This window comes from Carica papaya, chromosome 4 (genome assembly GCF_054855325.1).
Source record: "Carica papaya isolate Zhongbai chromosome 4, ASM5485532v1, whole genome shotgun sequence".
Classification (NCBI taxonomy): domain Eukaryota; kingdom Viridiplantae; phylum Streptophyta; class Magnoliopsida; order Brassicales; family Caricaceae; genus Carica; species Carica papaya.
This window is the reverse complement of record NC_142312.1, coordinates 15,212,167-15,234,950: the sequence shown is the minus strand read 5'-3', so window position 1 is coordinate 15,234,950 and position 22,784 is coordinate 15,212,167. Positions and strand designations below refer to the sequence as shown.

At 34.1% G+C, this 22,784-nt stretch overlaps 1 long non-coding RNA gene across 1 annotated transcript; it reads right to left on the bottom strand.

The window, feature by feature from the left end:
• Nucleotides 1-3,157: 3,157 nt before the first annotated feature.
• LOC110811968 (uncharacterized) lies at nucleotides 3,158-4,553 on the bottom strand. The gene is made up of 2 exons (XR_002539233.2): nucleotides 4,337-4,553; nucleotides 3,158-3,576 (listed from the first exon to the last, which is right to left on the bottom strand). It is a non-coding gene; the product is annotated as an uncharacterized LOC110811968 (long non-coding RNA).
• Nucleotides 4,554-22,784: the final 18,231 nt, after the last annotated feature.

Genomic DNA, 22,784 nt, shown 5'->3' with positions numbered 1-22,784 from the left:
CGCTTATCGTACCTACAAATATTCTAAATAAACCCAAAATCAGTCCTAGGGCCCACTCGGTCAATTTTGAAAATTCGGCACGGCGACTTTGCCGTGCTCCAGCGATGATGCCGCTACCTTCAACGGTGATCTGCCTCAGGTCGGCTATTTTAAGTCATTTTCAGCTGAATCCAACCGATTTTACATTGATTCCTACGAGCACACATACTAAAGGGCCTCGGTTGGCCCAAAAAAAACACAAAAAATCGAAACTCACCAGCAACGGGGCTCTCTGGTGCGGCGGCTCCTATAACTCATGTTGCGGTTGAGTGTTTCACTTTAGTCAACTTGTAGAGAAGAAAACAGTGATCACAATGGTGGAAAAATTACATGAAACAGGAATCGGGAAGGGCCTCATCGAAGGTGATTTGTGAAATTCTCCGCGGCATCATCGTCAGGTTTCATCGGTATTTTTCGGCCAATTGACCGGTTCTTTCACTTCGATTTGGCCATGGATGAGTTTAAAATTGAATTTCGTGCAAAAAATTTTTTTTTACCTTTTTTGGCAGTTAGAAAGGGTTTCGATGCGGTGGCGAGTGTTTGATCTAAACCGTTCGATCGCGATTAAATAGAGAGTGAATTTGGGTCGTTCATCGCGATTCAATCTGGATCGTCCATCGCGATTCATTTTGGGCCATCTTATCACTTTTAATATGGCCGTTCAATTGCATTTGGGAGGGAGTGCATCCAGGTTGTCCGTGCGCGCGGGAACAGACCTCAGCCGTTCGATCGCGCACACGTAAATCGTCCACGAGGCCCTGCCGTGTGGCTTCCAACGTCAACGCCTCCACTTGGCGCGTCCTGATTGGTCAGTGCTGCTGACTGGGCATCTGACATAGCAAATCTTTTCTAAATTGCATTTTGACTCCTGTTTTCTAATTTTTCTTTCAAAAATGCCTTCAGAACCTAATTTTTTACCCATTTTTTTCAAAATTATTTTTAATTTAATCCTCCATCAATTTTACTAAATTTTTTTATTAAATTAAAATATAATAAAATAAATAAAATAAAAAAATTATATTTATTAATAAAAAAAAAAAGATTTTGATGGCTGTTACCTGAAAACATTATGCAAAGTTATAATTTTTTTTTTTGAAACCTATATACTACATTTTGAAATTCAAACTTTTTAATCACCTTCTAGAATAATTAGAGGATCATCAGCTCTCATTAATGCATGTTTCATTACTCTTGAATCTGATGTGATCCCCTCCCACCCAGCAAGGACATATGTTATTAAGTCTAATGCACAAGCCACCAAAACATTTTGTGTGGGAAAATCTTTTCTCCCACAGAATCTTGGAGCATCAACTTTGGACACTTTAACATATACGTGCATTCTGTCGATTGCACCAACACAATCCTAAAATTAATTGATTATTAATTAAATAAAATTATACGTATTTACAAAAACTTAATCAAGCAGTTTTAACATATTTACCTTAAAAAATGAAAAGAACCTAGTGTTGGCTATTTTTTATAGTACTCGCGATTCATCAGGCTGGTTAAAAAATTTATCAGCCAGTTCTATTATAGATCGTATGACATTGTGAAATTGACGAATTATCGTCTCTCCTGATCGTCGAAAATGCCAAGACATGACTCGATTTCTCTTATTGTTCCTAATAAGTAAAGTGTCTTGAATATTTGTTCCTCTACAGTTACACGAATTATAAGTCTAAGTCCACCTTCTATAATATCAGATGACATAACTTCATAAATGATGGAGCTATCATCCTAATAATGTGCCGACAGAACTCACTTGATACCAAGTTTTCCATAAGCTTGGCTCGAACTTTCTCACCTTCAAGCCTTAATTCATGTACATGACTAAGTTTTCATGTATATGACTAAGTTTTCGTATTCTATAAATATAAATTCCTACAAGCATCACTAAAACTCCTACTAACATTACTATGGGTTCCGTATGATCCATCTAAAAATGAGTATGAAATATCAAATGTGTATCTACTGATGAGGTAATTAACTATACGGTAGTGTTTTAACATATGAGGAAATCATTCAAATTCAAACAACCACCTGCATGAGAAATAAAGGAAAAAATAAAGACAAAGAAAAAGGATTTTAACCGCAATGAATCAAGAAATAATCGAGCTGAATTCTAACAGAACAGAAAAGCAGAACATGAGCCATAATTCTCACTTATACAAGAGTTCCCTGAATATGATGTGTGTTCTGCTATACTGTTCTTTTTGCAACAAAACTATATATTAAAGAAAAAGTAAGGTAAAGCGAAAATTTTTCCATTAAACAACCAATTAAAATCATAATTTAAATGCAATTCCTCATTTACCTTAACTCCTTAACTCTCTATTTCCCTAATAATTCAACTGTTAATCTGTTATTAAAATAATAATGGTTTAAGCTTGTCTTCTTTTACGGTTATGAATATCTCGCTCATTTTTTTCTCTTTATAACCCTTATCTCTATTTTTTTTTCTTAAATTCATAGAATTAATTACAATTGAAAATACTAAATTTTACTAAACTATTAAAGTCAATTTCTTTTTCCTAAATTTCTATATTCTTTAATTTTTATATGTTTCCTTAACAATTACTAAAATATATACTAGAATTCTTGAGTATTCTTTATTTTGTTCCTAAATTCTAATTTTTTTATTCTAAGATAAAACTAAGGTTCCATTTACAATTATCCATTAGTTTTACTTTGAATTTGTTCCCAAGTTCTTTCTTTCAAATCATAGAAACAAACTTCTAGGAAACTTGTTATTCTCCATAACCCTTTTCTTCAAGTTTCCTTTTCCTTTTCTTTGTTTTTTTTAAGTTCTTGTTTGAAAATTTCTTTTTCCTTTCAATGCACAATTGTACCTAAAAGCTTGGTTTCCAGAATAAGCAACAGCCACTACACATAATTACAGCATGTGTCTGGCCTCCTTGCTTAGATTCAACTTCAGCTTAAGCTCAAATAACATTACATTAGGCTAGAATTACTAATATTGATTAGCAATATTCTTAAAATTCCAGAATGTATAACTAATATTGATTATCTATTCAAAATTATATTTTATGCTGTTGTCTTTTCACTAGGTTAGAATTGGTTTGAAGTTTATATGTTCTATCTTTAGTTAAGAGACATATTTCTAGGATAAAAAGGATACACCCTTTGTATACAACAATTTTGCATGTTTAGATGCTGAAACACATAATTGTTTTAGCAATTAATAAGAGATCTAAGTAAAGTTATGCATAGGTGCAAATGGATTCCACATATGGATGCAATTTACTGACATTTTATGTTCTGCCATGCAAACTATTTCTTTTACAGCCTCCAAAAGAGAAACGACCATGTATCTGGCCAAAAGAATTTCGTACATCTACCATCTCAACTCCCATTCGGACCATCTATCATCCAGTCCTCTTTGCCAACTGACCATAAAGTCTGTTCAATTCATCATCTTAGCCAACACAGGCCACACACACACTACAACAGAGATGGCCACGCACACACATGTAGACTCGCCTATTCAGGCTTCCCAAAACAAAATGACAGCAACACCTAATAACATTATCCACCAGATGACAATAATCTTTAATTGAAAGAAAGAAGAAATTGTTAGGAATGTGCAGTGCTGAGACCTGTTGTTGTTGAGTGGCAACAAATGAGAAAGACATATAGTTTGATTTAATTCAAAAAACTACATATATATGTTAATCTAAAAGTATAATTTTAAATAAGAAAATCGAAAACTCTTTAAGATCACTCCACTCTCTTTAGACAACAGATTTTTTTGACATGTGTATCCTACTCTCATCTCAAAACCCAACCTCAGAAAAACAGCAGGCTTTCCCTTCATTTGTTTGTGCCCTTTGATTGAGTCCTTTTAAAAGACCCAACAGATCCCCCAATGGGCGTGTCTAACTACCTCATAGATAGCATCCACAAGACACTGAATTAGCCTAGAAATGGATGCATATTATTGTTATCTCTCACTGACCTTTTGATCCCCAGTTTAACTGGAAAATTAGAAGGTAAAAAAGCGCCATCCTCTATCACAAGTGGAAATGTGAAAGAGTGCTAAAGCAAGACCGGTGACTATGAAAAAGAAATGATTGCTCAATCGACCATGAAGGAACTAAAAGCAATCGAACAAAATAAAAATGGCAACGAAAAAAACAAAAAATGGAACACATATACCAGTAGTGATAATAAACTGAAAACGGAAAAAGAAAAGAGAAGTGAACATATAAATAAGTGGCCTTTACATGATCAAACAAAAGAAGTTGAAGAAATAAAGAGAGAAATTAGAGGCCCTTACCTGATCGAACAAGAGAAGCCGAAGATGAAGATGGTTTACGGTGTGCGGCTCTACGTCGGCTTTAGATGAAGAAGAAAGATAAACCCTAGATATGTGAAAGAAGAAGAATGATAATATTAAGGGTAAATTAGTAAATACGAAAAAAAACTTAAGGGTATAATGAGAAAAAATAATCAAACCGTCATAAAACCACCGAATTGTTGGTTTTAAAAATGGAAAAAATCATGGTTTTAAGAACCATGATCTAACCATCAAAAAACTATACCATGTATTTGGAAATGCAAACAGATAGAACAAAATCATTAAAAAATCATATCATCATTATTGAACCATCATCTAAACAGACCCTTAATCACAAAACATGGCAGTTAACCTACATGCCAAAACCTAAAACACACAATAGGCACTCAAACGATTCAAAATGAATGAGGATGTATTCTTATAGATAAACTATTATCTTCTAAATTGATTTCACCAAACCTAATTTGTCAGATTTTATCTAATGTATAGAAGCCTCTCATGCTAATAGAAGTCACCACAATCAGACACAATATATATTTATTTTTCTTCGACTATCATATGTCCAAAAATAATATATTAAGATTTTTCTTAACTTTAAACTCTAATTTTCATACCACCTTAGATAATATCGATTTGTTTACTAGGTCTATTTGGGTTCACATCAAAGTTCTTCTTTTAAACATGACGAATAAACATATTACTCATTAAATCACCCATAATTTGGGTCCTTTAAGAGATGTTGAATTAACAAATGATATTAGGTAGATTGCGTTAAGCTTAAAGTTGTTCTTCTTTTCACTAAACCCTTAGTTCCAAGTATGTTATTTACCATGTCAAATCATGAAGAATACTAAGTTTTTCAATATGAAAAAACTATTCAATTTGGTTTTAATTATGAGGCTTTGTTCCATGATCTCAAAAGTTTCCCTCTACAAAAATATGTTATTATTATCTTATCTCAAGGAAGATTCATCAAGCCCTATGGTCCTTAAATGAAAGTTGAATTTATTCTTGCCCTTAATTCCTGGATGAAGGTCGAATCTGTATTCACATTAGCTAAACAAGCTTAAGAGGAAGATGGCCTCCTGCATTTGCAATTAGTATCTATCACATCCCATGTGGTAAGCCTAGATCTATTCCATATATTAAGCTCTGAAATCACTTTAATATTAAGAGATATCTCATGCAGATTAATTTGAGAGATGAAGAACAGGGAAGATGAGACACCATATTGGGAAAAGGAAAATGAACCATACTTTTATTAATGAGGTGGGTTGAGTATTTATATATAATATTTAATCATGATTAGTTATACCAATGGAAATTAATTAATCAACTAATCCAAACTGCTTTAACTAATTACAATAACTTTTCTTACTGTAATGTTGATTGTATAATTTGACTTTTCCAACTGTTCATTATACATATTGACTCGTTTTTCTTCCTATTAGCCCCCCTCAAGCTGGAGCATACAAGTTTTGTATACCCAGCTTGCCTATGGCTTTTTGAAATGTTGAAATGAAAAGAGCTTTTGGGAAATAATAAACTAATTGATGGATTGAATGAATAAATAATAAGTGTATAAGTCCATCAGAAAATTTTTCCTGGATGAGATGACAATAAATTTCGATGTGCTTTGTGCGCTCATGAAAAATTAGATTTCTTCTATTCGGATGATAGATTAATTGTTGCAATATAATGATGTTGTCTTATGAATAACTTGTTAAGTCTTGTAACAGGTACTGGAGCCATTGAATCTCACACGTAATTGTTGTCATTGCTTAATACTCGACTTCTGAAGAGGATCTTGAAATGGTTTGTAGTTTTTTAGTCTTCTAGGATATTAGTGCATCACCTAGAAGTAAACAAAATCCAATTATGGATTTTCTTGAACCAATACAAGATGTCCAGTCTGAATCACTTAATACTTTTAAATGTAAATTTTTTTTAGAAGTGTAGAACAATCCTTGTCCAGTTGTGCCCTTTAGGTACTAGAGAACTTAGATGATTTGCTTGCAGATGCTTTTGTGTCAGGTAATCAAAAAATTGTGATTGTTGCTGAATTGCAAAGGATATATCTGGTAGTAAGATATAAAAGTTTTCCAACAAGATGTCTATATGAAGTAGAATCAACCATTGATGAAACGTCCTATTTGCATAATTTGCTTGAAGGATTCATTGGACTAGGTGTATGTTTGCATACTAAAAAACCAGTGTCACGCAGCAAGTTCAAGGTATATTTTCTTTGCATATGTTGATTCCTATAGATGATCTGGTTATTTCCAAAGCTAGAAAAAATTTCAGCTCACAAAGATCTTTTATTTTGAACTTATCACGCAAATAATTTTTGACAAGTTCTATTTGGTGCATATCATTACTAGCAAGAATAACATCATCAACACATATGAGTAGTGCAATAAAAGATGAATCATTGTTCATAAAAAACAAAGAAGAATTAGAATAGGCTTTCTTAAAACCTTGAGTTTTCAAGGCTTCAGTGAATTTAAAATGCCATTGACAGCTGGTTTACTTAAGCCTATAAAGACTTTTCTTCAATCTACATACCTGGTTTTTTACAGTGGCTTGAAAACTGGGTGAAAGTATTATGTACACATCTTCATGCAGGCCACCATGTAGTAATGCATTATTAAAATCTAATTGATGTAAAAACCAACATTTCAAAGCTGATACTGCAAGTAATGTTATGTTTGTTGTCATTTTAGCTAGTGGAGAAAAAGTGTCTAAAAATCAATATCGGACTGTTGGATGTATCCTTTTACAACCAACCTTGCTTTATATCTTTCAATAGATATATCAGCTCTTCTTTTTATTTGATAGACCCATTTACACTCAATTGCTTGCTTACTAGAAGACAAACTTGTTAGTTCTCATGTATTATTTTATTCTAATGCTTTAATTTCAGTAAGCAAAACCTCCTTCCAATTAGGATGTATGATGGCTTCATTGTAGGTTTTGGGTGCTTTTTCATGTTTTATTGCAAGAATAAAGGATTTTTGGGTATTGTCAATGTTTTTGTAGCTAAAGACATTTAAAATAATGTGTGGTGTAGATAAATTAGATCTGATTTGGGATTTTAGACCATATAATTAATAGTCATTCAAATAAGATGGTTGCTTTAGAGTCTATTATAACATCTATATGCTGAAGGATTATGCATGGGATTTTGGTTTAGATTTGAAAGACATTTAAGGGGCTAGTGTATACTGGTTTACTATTCAGTATGTATAGGTCTATATATATCTGGTATATTATGTTATGATGGATTATGGTTTTCAAACTGTGTGGGCTCAGTATATGTATCAAGTATGTGAATATGTGTATTTTGTGTAACAGGCTGCTCAGGTATATGTTGTTTAAATTCAGTTATATTTGGTTCTGGGTGTTGTGTTGTGGCTAGTACATGTATATAATCATAATAAGATGAAAGAGAGGGATTAGAAGTATTACCAAAAGTGACTGGCTCATAGTAATTGAGAAAATATAGACTCGAACTTATCACTATTAAAATTTGTCATATATACATCAGTATGAAGTAAATTTGTTTTGTTTAAGCCTGTAGATTCAATGGAGGTAAAAAGAAAGACCATTTCAATAAATTCTGCATCCCAGGAGACTAAGATTTTCCAAGACGTAAGATTATAAACTCTATATCCTTTTATATTTGAAGGATAACTTAAGAAAATACATTTTGTAGCTCGGGGATCAAATTTAAAACGTTGAATATTGTGAGTAGAAACAAAATAAAGATAACTAAAGACTCTTAAGTGATTGAATTTCGATAGAATGTTGAGGGTATCCCATTATTGATGATTAGAAAAGGTATACAATTAATAAGATAAATCACATAAAGGACACAATCTGTCCAAAATTTTACTAATAGATGAGCTTGAAATCGCAATGCCCTTACTACATTTAAGATATGTTGATGTTTTTTATCCACCACACTATTTTATTGTGGTGTATAGGAACATGAATTTTGATGAATAACTCATTTCTCAGCATAAAATTCTGGCATGTTGAATTTTTTGCCATTATATGATCTAATACATTTAATTTTCTTGTTGAATTGCAGTTCTACATATTTGAAAAAATTTATAATGATCTTTCTTACTTTTCCCTTTGTCTTCATGAGAAATAACCAAGTATATCTACTCATATCATCAACAATAGTGAGAAAATAATGGTGACCATACAAAGAAGCAATAGAAATTGGACCCCATATATTAAGATGCAACAAATCAAAGCATTGTTCAGTCTTCGAATTACTTATTGGAAATGGAAACTTTTTTTGCTTCGCAAAATGACAACTATTACAAACAAAGTAAGGACTAGGTACAACAAAATGATCAATTTTATGTAGTGTATGAAGTCTTGGCAAAAAAAGATGTCCAAGACAAAAATGCCAGAGAGTTTGGCTATTGACAGAATTACAAGAATTAAAATTATGGAAGGAATTACTGATTTTGTTTTTAATGACAGAATTAACAATGGCAATGCTCTCGGTCTTAGGAAGTTGTAGATGACAAAGTCCATTCCATTGTTTAGCTGTACCAATCATCTTTCAAATTAGAGCATCTTGGATGAAACAAAAATTATTATTGAATATCAGGCAAAATGGAGAGTGTTTTAGCGGTTTACTGACAAAAATAAGATTGAGCAAACAATTGGGTACATAAAGAGCATTATGTAAGGTAAGAATATGTGTAAGGTGCACATCTCTTGCATGAGTTACACTTACTATTTGTGCATTTGACAGTTTAATATTTGTGCCTTTTATAGGTCAAAAGTAAGAAAAAAATTTAATTAAACTTATAATATGTAATTTTTATCCTGAATTCTTTCTTCTTTCGTTTGAATCTTGATGAACTGCAGATCTAGGGTTTTTCTCCTTTTGTTTCTTCCTGTTTCCCGAGGAAATTGCATAAAAATTACGAATCAGAAGACTCAGTCCAACTTTGATACCATATTAAGCTCTCAAAATGACTTCAATATTGAAAGATTTCTCATGCAGATTAATTGAGTGAGGAAGAATGGGGAAGATGAGAACACCATACTGGAAAAAGAAAACTGAACAGTATTTCTATTAATGAGACGGGTTGAGTATTTATATACAATATTTAATCTTTATTAGTTACACTAATGAAAATTAACTAACCAACTAATCCAAACTGCTTTAGATAATTACAACAACTTTTCTGACTGTAATGTTTATTGTAGAATTTGACTTTTCCAACTGTTGATTATATATGTTGACTCATTTTACTTCTTATTACCATATCATCATAGTCCCCTTGTGATTGCCTCATATAAATGAGACTTTGGTTTTCTTTGTTATGGTTTACTAACTGATTTCTAATAAAGTAATTAATTTGATTTGTTATGTAGTTTTTTTCCCTAACTGGTATCTCTTAAATTAATGTAACTTTTTTTTTGTTATATAGGGTTATGCTTCACATCATTTTATTTTTTACATTTATTTTTTCGCATATCATGAAGCAAGTCAAAATTTCGAGACTTTAATTTTTCTTCTCTTAATTGAGAAAGAGTGTTGTCTCCTAAATCATGCCCTCTTCTCATAAGCATGAATTCTTCTGTCAAGCCTACTTGGAGCCACATCCTACTATCTAAATTGTAATTGGCTACTCATTAATAGTGTTAGCCTTCCACCTTACCTAGACTTTGGACATATTATTGCCCTCAGCCTGCGTAGATATACTTCTCATAGTAGCCTCTTCCCTAACCTCATCTCACTCTCCCTCAATCAACTAGGATCCTAATCCAGAAACTATTTTTTTCCCTTCCTTCAGACCCTTCCCTCTCTCAACCCAAAGAGTTGCCCAACTCCAAAGGTAATAAGAGGATGTCAAGCTAACCTAGTAAATGCTAACCCTTTAAGCAATCTCATCTTGAGGTCTCCTGCCCCTAACACCTTAATTACCTAACCTAGTTAGCCTTCCTGCATTAAGCTCACACAATCCACTACCCTAAGATCATCTCTAAAATACAAATGGTCATATATATCTCATTACATCCAAAGGCTGCACAGATAAGTCTAGCACCTCATAAGTCATCATGAAAATCCTAACAATAAATTATTGAGACTTAGGTCATTGACAGTCCGAACACTTAAAGCACTTGTATATTCTATTTAACCATCTTTATTCTTTATTAAGAACCACTCAATTCAAATAAAATAATTTCTCTCTATACGTCTTTAAATTTTTAATTTTTAACCACTTGACCAACTCAAGGATAGAAAGAAGGTTTATTTTTCGCCTAGCAGAATCAATTACACTCTCAAGAAGCTTCTGCTTATGTCGAACTTATGGCACTATAAATAAATGATTACTCTTCTAAGAAGTGTTGGTTTTCCACTAATATTTACATTCCATACTATTCCAGTGGAAAAAAAATCACTTTTCAGAAGCACTATAATATACCTCTTAAGAACATACTTTTCCCTACCTCATAGTAGGGGATTTTAACGAAACCTTAAAATCTTTAGAAAGAAGTTAAAACAGAGCCTGTGATCTTTATTACACTCGTAAATCCCACATAAACATTAGCATTTAGAAATTTTAAATCCTTAATTAGCCAACCCTACTTGAACCACATTTAACACATGAATGTAAACCAATATAATTTGAACAATAAAGGTAAGAATGGAAAAGACACCACAACTTAATAAGTCGATTTGATTCTCTATCTCAAGAAGATGGTTGAAACAACCTCGTGATTGAACATTCATTTAATAGCCGAAGCTAGAAGAAAGATTTGATTATATTCAACTAAATACTTGATTTTATTGATTTATTATAAATTGTGATATACAACATGGAGGTGAGGCCTTTATATAGACTTTCACTTGACTAATTTGACTCAAATTAGGATTACATAATTTTAATAAAGCTCTTAATCTAACTTAGACTAGGATTATATAAAATAATACTAAAATAAATAAGAATTTAAACAAAATTGTTTTTCCTCTCTCTTTGTCGATTCTTGACTCCTATTCGGCTATGATTGTCCTTCATTTTCTAGATTTTTTCCTCCCATTAAGTTCATTAAATGGAAGATTTTGAGTTTAAGAGGAATGTAAAGATTCAATTTTGTGATGGAAGAAAGAAGAAGAATTTGGCTAGGAGGAAAATTTTTCTTGGACGAATCTCATTTGGCTTCTTTTACTTTGTATCTTAACATGGAATTCAATTAGGATTCTTCATGACAGTAAATTCAACCTGAAAAGAACTCAAAAACACAAAATAAACATGTGAAAAAAGAGAGGAAATCAAATTCCTCCTCATATAGGACTCTCCCATACGGCGGGAGTATTCTTCCCTTTAAACTTTCTTGCTTGTGAGTTTTTCTTCCTTTAAAACTCTTCTTTCATTTCCTCTAGATGTTTTCTTCTTCCTTACCACCTGTGCAAGTCCAAGTATGACTTCTTCAATCAATCTTGAGAGGAGTGGCGGTGAGGATTCTTCCTCACGGTGGGAGGATCCTGCATGTGCAGGTTCCTTTTCTCCCATGGTTTTTTACCCCATCATGTGGGGCAAAGTGTCCACATGTGCAGCATGCTCTGGTCACGTACCCCTCATGAGCCTTGGACTTGTTCGCGATGGTTATTAGGCCAAATTGATGCTCCTTTAGCTACCATGTAACTCCTTAAGCCTGTAGGCTATCTTAGGCCTTTTAAACCTGCGACCTTGATCCATGTTAGGCCTTTGAACAAGCTTGTTTATGAGAACTTTAGGCCGACCTTCTTGATCTTGGGCTTGGAATAATTTAGGCAATTGGGAAAGGTTAAAATCAACTTATTGTTTGGCTTTGGACTAGCAAAAATCTAAAGTAGAGAAGGAATCCAGTTTCCCATGGGATTGGGAATCCTTGTAGGAGCAGGATTTCCCTTCTGCAAGCTTTATAGGCGTCCACGTGTTGGGCATCTCGTGCTGTCCTTGTGTGTGCATTGTGGATGCGAACACTTCCTGGATGGCATCTACGTGTGTGCGTTGTGTTCGTTGCTGGGTATGCGAGCGCAAAATGTTTTTACTCTGTGTACACGTGCTGCATGGCCTCTTGCCGACGCTACCACGTGTTCATGGGCAGTTTTCCTGTGGGAATCTTGATTATCATGAGATTCTTACTTCTTGCAGGACTCTTTCTTCTAGACTTGTTTAATTCAATCCAGGGTCATATCCAAAGTAATCACTCAAATCGCTCATGTCACTCTACGAATCATTTTCAAGAACTAGCCGAATTAGTACAACTTATTGACCTAGGATTTAAAGGAAATCAATATATATGGGGAAATAAAAATTCAACCTTGCCAATATTCGAGCTAGATTACATAGAGTATTAACAAATTCATAAAGGCAACTAAACTTCTCTGAGGCCCTAGTCACTCATCTATTTGTTATATTTTCATATCATAATTCACTCCTAATAGAGATAGAATCATCACTCAACCAAATAACTCATGTTAAGCTATCAAGATATGGAAATGTTATGGTTAAAAGATCAAACTAGCTTTTTAGTAGTCAATCAAACACAGCAATAACCTGTTATAAGTTTAGCCAATTTTGTTTTTACTAAAAAATGAAAAAGTTAGGAGAACCCTTAATCTAGTACACAAAAATTTCTATAGGAAACACATAACTGCAATCAATCATCTCCAACTAGAGATTGATTCATTGCATGGATAACCGCTAACTTTTTCAAAACTACACCAAGGGATCCAATGTTTAAGTACAATTATAAACTCTCTCAGCTACCTAAGAAATCTATTAGCTACAATAGGTAAAAGATTGATTGTAATCATGTACCTAACATACAATTGAGAATAGGACGAGCCCTTTTGGATTTTTAATATCTACTTATCAATTTTGGTAGTCTCCCTGCTACTTTGCATAGTAATACTCAGCCTTAACTTCCAACATATTTACGCCATCTCTACGTCAATTCTCTCTTTAAAGAACTTAATGAAAAACTATATGAAATTTCTTAAGAAAAAGAAACCAAGCCCTTAAAAGTAGAGGATCTTCTACGCCAACACGTCATGATGATAACCCCTCATCCTATTATTCAGAAGGATCTCATAAATTTTATTCAAGTTTGTTTTAATATTGGGCATTCCTTATGGAACTATAAAAAAATCATATTAGTTCCTAAGACACCCAACCCTTATTTGGCAAGTATCTTTGAAAAATTTTGGTAAGTAATGTAAGTTACAAAATCATAGCAAAAATTCTTACATTTAGATTAAGGCCACTCATGAATTAGATTCTCACACAATTAAATGGCCTTCATAAAAGGTCTGATGCGGAACTAATGATCAACAATGCATTTTGAACCTACACATATACAATAAGTACAAAAACTTAATTCCTAAATAAACTCTCTTTACTGAACTCATAATCAATATATCAGTAAAAGTAAAAGTAAGGTAATTAAGAAAAGAATAAAAATTGATAGAACATCACAAGTGTAACAACCCTACCTTGTAAGGGAAGTCACGAATGCTTATCTATAAATTGTATAATCATTTCAAAATAATATAACAATATTTTCTACGAGTAGGGAGGAGGATTTAGGTGGTTAAGTCTTCTGATTGCATGCGTTAGTTGAGGCTCTGATAGTCAAAATGAACCTCTCCATGCCCTCTCGCGTCAACTGGTGTCAAAGCTTAGCCTCTTAGTGAACCTACTATCCTTTTCTTATTTTAGCATTCTTGTTTATAAATTAGCAATTCAAATTTTGATTGTTAGTTTATTTTGCATCCTTCTTGGATTCATATTATCCGTTTAATTCAAGTGATTTTATGTTTCTTTCATTAGTTAAAAAAAATCACAAAATCAAAAACCTAAAAATATCCCAATTGCACACCATAAGACAATTGACACATTGTTTACATTCAAAAAATACAAAAGAATAGTAATTACCTTGTTGTATCACCAATCAGGTGTGCCTAAAAAGTTTTATTTTTATTTTGTTGCATAAAGCAAAGCAAGATTAACTAACATCGGTGAGCGAAAACCATTTGCGTCACGTTTATTTTTTGTTTTGCATCCCATAATTTTGGCTTAACGTTGCATGAAGAAGCTTGATCACAAAGTCTAGACATCATTTGGTAGTATAACTAGGATACACCTTCTGGTTATATCCATCAGGATTGATTGGATCTCTATGCTTTAATTCTGCACCTATTTTCTTTGTGATTTAAGTTTCCATCCTTTCACTATGTAAGTGACTAATTGTTGCTAATAAATATATAAGTGACTAATCATTGCTAGTTGCTTAGTGTATAAATAAAAGCACACCATTCCTTATTCTGTGTGCTTGTTTCTGAGCTTCAGTAGAAATCATATTCCCCTAGGATTCCTTATTGTGTCATTAAGACTAACATATAGATTCTGATCTAGTCAAACCCAATTCTTAATACTCAATAAGACAAGAGAAGTTGTATTGTGAGAGACTGTAAGGTAAATACGAGCAAAGGTAAGGGAGAGTTTAATTATTTTCACTAACCTTTGTCTTTGTAGGAACTTCACTATGTCTCACAAAAGTGCCAACATTGTAAACGTTACCATGGAAGAGTGGATCATAGCCATGTTTACCACATTGAGTGCCCAAATGAAAAACATGATTGCGGAATGGATCGGTTAGAACGTGTAGACAACTGTAGTCATGTCTGACGCCAAGTAATGCAGGATGAAATAATGTTTTGTTGTGACAATGCTGGTGAAAGACAAAGAGGTCGATGAGAAGAAATGGATAGAGATCTCTATGACTTCAAACTACAAATACCAGCCTTCTAAGGAAAGAATGATGTTGAAGCCTACCTGGAATAAGAATGAAAAGTTAATCACATCTTCAGTTATTGTAACTATAGTGAGGAGAAAAAGCTTAAATTGACAACCATTGAATTTACCAAATATGCCTCAGTTTGCTGGGATCAGTTAGTTGCTCTTAGAGAATGAGATGAAGATGAGCCTATCTCAACATGGAAAGAGTTAAGATCCATCATAAGGAAGCATTTTATACAAGCCAATTTTTATAGAAATATGAACTTAAAGCTACATCGTTTGACTCAGGATTTCAAGATAGTTGAAGAATATCATAAGGATAGTGTAACACCCAAATAAAAAAAAATAAAAATTTTATTTATTTATTTTTATTTTATTTATTTATTTATTTGATTTTTTATTTAACTTAATTTAATTTAATTCAATGAAAATATAAATAATAAAAATGATAAAATTAGGTAAAAATATTATTTAGACTTAATTGAAATTGATTTTGGGATAAAAAGGTGAAAATTTAGATTCTGGGCGTGTTTTTGAAAAGAAAATCAGAAACTAGGGGTTAAAACGCAATTTAAAAAAGTTGCACTACGTCAGCAGCCACGTCAGCGGCCCGGTCAGCAGCCCCGGCCAACCAGAATGCGTCGCGTGGCAAGGCAACGCTGACTAGGGAACGGGCCACGTGGGCGATCCGCGTGCACGCGATCGGACGGCCCAGATCCGTTCCCGCGCAAACGGACTGCCCAGATCAAACATGCGCACGGGCGACCCAGATCCACGTGCACGGACGGCCCAGATTCAATCTTGATGGACGGTCAAGATTAAAAGATAAAGGGTATAAATACCCCCACCCACACCTGACCAAAGAAACCCTAGCCGCCAGTGCTCGCCGGAGAAGAAGAACCAGACGCCGGAGGAGCCGGTCGCAGCCACACCGGGGAAGTTTTCGACTGCCGATCAAGGTAATTTTTCTCCCCCTTGCTCGTTTTTCGACGCTGAGTCTGCCTATGGCCAAACTGGAGCCAATCCACCGGCTAGACGGCCGGAAAACCCAGCTGAAACCCAGCGGCGCCGCCGCGCCCCTCCTCGGTTTTTGCCTCCGATGAGGCCCTTCCTGGCTTCCGTTTGATGCAAAATTTATACCACTGTGATCACCGTTCTTTTCTCTACAGGTTGATTGGAGCCAAACATCAAAACGCGACTCACGCCGGAGGAGCCGCCGCACCCGAGAGCACCGCCACTGGTAAGTTTCGGTTTTTTGTGATTTTTCGGCCCACCGAGGGCCCTAGGGTTGTTCTATCGCAGGGACCGATGCAAGTGTGGCTTAATTCGGTCAAAAACGACCGAAAAACGGCCAACCCGAGTGAATCGCCGACGCAAGCGGCGGTGCCATCACCGAATCACGGCGGAGCCGCTGTGCTGGAATTACGATATTGGCCGAAAGGGGCCCGGGTCTAATTTGGAATTTTTGGGGACACGTGCAGGTACCAGTAGTGCGTTTCAGTTCCCCGGAAAAAATTCAGAGAAAATCAGGGACAGCCTGTAGGCGCACTGTAGAGCCGTATTCAGACCCCGAAACAAATAAGGACCCCTCACCCTATTTCTTATTACGGTATTAAAGCTAAATAAATAATTAAACTGTACTGTGTGACTCTATAGATGTATAATTGATTAAGGTTGCCAATGGAACCCGAGTCTGATACTGGGTTGGTCTGTTATTGTTTGATTTAATTTCCAGTATTAAATGCAGCATGATGTTTGATGTAATTATATTATGGTCCCGTATGCATGAATCATGGTTTCCTTATTATGGTCGGTATTATGCTTAACCCGATACTGTGTTGTCTTGTTTAATGTCCATTACTGGTTTACATATTGTGTGTGTTTGGTTGATTGAAATCAAGAAAAAGGTCAAAAAGGTTATGTGAATTGATAGTGGATAATGTCAACAACCTGACTAGATATCCTGGGAGATGGTGGACGGACCGGGTCCGTAGGGAACCCTACCGGGAATGTGATCTCTCATACCGGACGGGGTATAGAGACCTTATGTGTTTTGGCGTCCATACCGGACGAGGTATGGGGACGGCCCGTTTTACCCTCATACCGGATTGGGTATTGAGGTTCATGGTTTTGGCGCCCATACCGAACGGGGTATGGGGACGGCCCTAGAACCAGGTTATAAATGTTAAGGGTTCACGAGTAGCGGGACCCCTATGGATCCCCATGGATACTAGTAGGCTGGTAAATGAGGAAAATATGTTGTGTAATGATTGAAATGCAAAGGCGTGGTAAGTATTATGTTATACAGTTTATATGATTTCATAATGATGATAATGTTATTGCTTTCGTATGTTGTTTTATGGATCTCACCGAGGTAAGTGGACAGTAAAAGATTTTATTATTGATAAAAGAATTTGTTATAAATTATGCTCCATTGGTCTTTTTGTATTTTCTACCCACCTTTACCTCCGTGGCGGTGAGATAGTGTGATGTCTTTACTGGGCTGGTGTAGCTCATTCCTTATTTAACCATTTCAGATTAGGAAGACATTGTTCCCGAGCCCGTTCCGCAGGAAGACGGCGAAGGGGACGCCTAAAGACTCCGTAGTTATATTTATATTCCTTATTTTCGAGTATCTCTTTTAGTTAGTTTGTTCTTTTATATTTTGAGCACGTTTTTGGTTTTTGTGTAAGGGATGTTAATCAAAATTTTTATTTTGCTTCCGCATTTGACATTTTTAATACACATATTTCATTCTAAATTTCCGGACCCGTTACAGATAGAGATCATCATGATTTGGCTAAGGTTGAAGAATGACCAAAATCTACTATGGCTTGATTTGTAGAATGTCTGAATAAACAGATTGCCAACATCCTTAAATTACATAACTATGTTGATTTGGAAAAAAATATACATTACAAGGTTGAGAAGAGAAATGACAAACAACCTCTCAGCAGCACAACAGGTAACCCTAAGGCACGTGCTACAAGACAAATCATTGTTAATTGTTTCAAGTGTCTGAGAGTTAGGCATATTGTATCCCAACATACCAATCAAGGTGCTGTGATCATAAGAGATGATGGAAATGTCATCAGTGATCACGAGAATAATAGAGAATAGGAAAACATGCGATCATTTGGAGCTAGTAAAAAAAGTATTGCCCAGTCAGTTCAGAGAGATGTGTTTATGACCCAACAAACTCTAAATATACAGATTAAGTCATAGAACAATGATTAGAGAGAAACCTTCTTCCACTCAAGATGTCTAGTTAATAAAAAAGTCTGTAATGGGATTATTGATGAAGACAGTTGTACCAATGATGTCAACACCTTACTAGTTTATAGGGCAAGCTTGACTTGCATACGACGCCCTAATCCCTACAAGCAACACTAATTAAATGATAGTAAGGAGATTAATGTCACCGAACAAGTACGAGTTCTGTCTTCTGTTAGCAAATGAGGATGAGATACTATGCGATGTCATTCCTGCGCAAGTAGGGCATTTATTACTAAGAAGACCATGACAGTACAAAAGAAATGATAGTCATGCTAGTGGAAAGAATTGTTAGATGCAAAGATCTCTTTCATTATGAATTCTAGTACACTTTCGTGTTCATGCTCTTTAATTAAGTACAAGTTTGCTTATTATTTTTTCAGATCTAGTTTGATTTAATTTCCATCAAGTGGTATCAAAGCTACCTCGTGCTGAATCATTGAGATTAGAAAAAAAAAATTTCAGATTCAGATTTATATAATTTTTTGTTTTAATTTTTAAATGAATTTTAAATCAAAATTATGGATTTTTTTATATGGTTTCAAATTTAAATAAATTTTTTTTCCTAGATCTGGTTTCTTGCAGAGGCCAAATGGCCAGTCGATTGCAGCTTCACTGTCGCGACTCGACGGTGAGGTGCAACCTCATGATTGGACAGCTAAACAAGTCGGGATCTTCTGGTCGCGGCAGCGCATGAAGAAGAAAAGAGTCGTGAAAGTGATGATTGCATTGCGATTTAGTCACCGAGAGGACCAGCACGGTCTTGCAACCACACAAGCGAAGCAACCACAATTGTCTACCCATGGAAACACACACGACAATAACACAGGGAGGGGTTGGCAGGTGGCCATTAAAAGCCCCCACCTCCCCGATCCAAGGAAGAAGAAGAAGAGAAAAACAATATATTTTTTTAGGGTTTCTTCTTCTGATTTGGATTTCGGACCGTGGACCTAAATGGGCTTTAAAATTTTGGGTTACGGACAACAAACAAGAAAAGGAAAAAAACAACGAAGAAAGAAAAAGGAGGGGAGAATAAGCCCGCGTGTGCAGGGGACCTAAAGCTCATACGGGTTTCGATCCAGACCCAATCCGCCCAAACCCGAACTGATCTAGCACTGACTCGGTCTAAACTCGAATGGTCAACATTTGACTGATCAATATCAACATTTGACTTATCAACGGTCAACATTTGAACGGATAGAAATTTTTTATTAAAAAATTATTTTTTTATTTTTAAGGATATTTAAAATATTTGTCTTTCTTATAAAGTATAAATTCGATATAATTTTATATTTAAATATTGGTTTATGTATATACGTTTTAAAATAAATTGATTTATTTAACATGTTGTCAAAATGACCTATCTTATGTTAACTTGACTTATTTTATGATATAAACAATTGTATACGTGTAATTTAAGTAAATGTTAATCAATCCAAAGGAATGTTACTATTTAATATAATTGCATTCTAACTTGAAGTAACAAGTACGTGACAATTATTCAATTAGCATGTGAATTAAAAATCGATCTTAAGAAAGATTTATTATTTGATGTGTTCTTACTGTCAATATTTAATTATTATTACAAGATATCATTTATAAGTTAATATTTTGTCCAAAGATAGAGTGTTAATAGAGTGTCTGATATCTTGATATGGGATTTACCTTTTTTTTAAATCCATTATTATAATTTATAGTTTATTATTTTATGTGAGTATTGATTGACTGGATGTTTTCTGTTCTCTGTTTAGTTTTCTTTTATGTTGGAAGTATCACCGCGAATTTTAATTCACTCCAATATTGAACGACACAAACTTCAAGACACAAAAAAATAGTGTTTGATTTCTTCTTGGAGTTATGGATCTGGATTGGGTTTTATCGGTTGATCAACCTGATTCACTTACTCTTGACATTACCCTTGAAGATAAGAGGGATTTTGAAAGATGGAATTGGTCGAACCGTATAAGTTTGTTGATAATGCAACAAACCATTCCAGAAGTTTTTAGGGCACTATATCCGATGAGATCACTACACCTATAGATTCCTTGAGTCTCTCAAGCAACATTTTGCAACAAGTGATAAGATCGAAGCTTATACACTTTTAACGAACCATGTTTCCATGAGATATAAAGGAAAAGGAAACATATGAGAGTGCAAAATGAAAATTTCTCATATATATGTTAAGCTCAAGGCACTCAGACTAGACATATTAAAAGAATTACTGGTGTACTTTATTTTGATCTCTCTTCTAGCACAGTTTGATTTTTTTAAGGTGAGCTACAACTGATAGAAGAAATTCTGGACTCTGAATAAACTTATTTCACATTGTGTTCAAAAGGAGGAAAAACTAAAGTATGATACGATAGAGAGTACTCATCTAGCTACGATCTCAAATGATAATAAGGATAAGGAAAAAAAACCAATAAAAGTGTTAGAGTTCCAATGCAATAGAAGAAATAGCAGAAGACATAAAATGATAATGTACATTTCTTATGTAAAGCTCCAGGTCATCAGAAGAAGCAATGTGTCAACAATCATATGTGACATACAAAGAAATGCATGTTTTTTAACTTTGTTTGTTCTGAGGTTAATTTAACATCTGTATCTAGACACATTTGGTGGATAGATTTTGATGCCACTACTCACATCAGTGTATCCGTACATGGTTGTCTCCATTATCGCAAGCTTATTGAAGGTGTCAGATTCATTTATGTCGGCGATGGCAAACCAGTCGAGATGGAAGAAATTGACATGTTTAGATTATTATTAAAAACTGGATATTATTTAGATTTGAAAAATACTTATGTTGTATCATCATTTAGACAGAATTTGATTTCTATTTCTGTATTGGATAAATTTGGTTATTATTATTCTTTTGGAAATAGAATATTTTGTCTTTTTTTATGATTCCAATACAGTTAGTATTGGTTCTTTATCAGCTTATGATAATCTTCATTTGCTATATATAATTATTTTTATAATGAATCCTTATATGTGGGTACAAGAGATGACAAATGTAAATTAACCTGTGAACCTCATTGTGGCACAAAAGATTATGTCATATTTTCAAAGAGAGAATAGAGAGAATTGTGTTGGATGAAATTCTTAATTCCCTTTATTTTACAAATTTTGATAGATGTGTCAATTGCATCAAGGGAAAACATATAAACATCAAAAGATTAAGTACTAATAGGACTATGGACGTATTAGAGCTATCCATATAGATATTTGTAGACAATTCCCTATGGCTTCTTGAAATGGTCAATAGTACTTCATACCATTCATAGATAAATATTCTAGATATGATTACTTTTGTCTCATTCATGAGAAATCACAGTCTCTGTATGTATTCAAAAGTTTTAAGTCAAAAGTTGATAACCAATTCAACAAAAGAATTAAGCATATTAGATCTGATTATGGTGCTCAATACTATAGTAGATATGGCGGATTAGGTCAACAACGTTCAGGACCGTTTGCTAAATTCCTAACGGAATGCAGTATCATCCCATAATACATCATTATAGGTTTTTTTTAGTATGAATAGTGTTTCTGAAAGGCAAAACATAATACTTAAGGATATGGTGATGAGTATGATTAGTCATTCTACCTTACTTGAACTGCTATGAGAAGAAGCATTAAAGACCGCAACATATTTACTCAATAGAGTCCTAAGTAAAGAAACGACAAAGACCCCTTATGAGTTTTTAACATGTAAGAAGTCTAGTTTGAGATATTTGTACATTCTGAGATGTCCAGCTAAAGCCAAGCCATATAGGCCATATAAAAAAAAGGAGTCTAGAACTGTTAGTTGCTATTTTGTTAGTTATTCTAAAATATCTAAGGGTTACAAGTTTTATTATCATACTATTAAGACAATTTTTAATACGAAAAATGCTCAGTTCTTTAATAATGTTGAGTTTGTCAGGGGAAAGAGATTTTGGGACCTTGTCTTTGAAGATGAATATATATAGATTCCCTTAGTCTTAAAAATGATATAGATCAGGTTCTCATACCTTGCATTGTTCAAGAAGCAAATCTATATCAAGACAATGATATAACTCTCGTTCATACTCAAGAAGTTGTTTCGAAAGAACAAATTTCACAACCTCAAGAACTAATGCTAATAAGGAAATCCACTAGAGAGAAAAGTGTAATTCCCGATGATTATATCATATTTCTTCAAGAACATGAGGATGACATTGGAATGACGGAAGATGATCCAATCAACTTCTATTAAGCCATGGATAGTTCTCACTCTCAAAAATAGTTTGATGTCATGAATGAAGAGATTAAGTCCATGAGGGACAATAACGTTCGGGATCTTGTCTTAT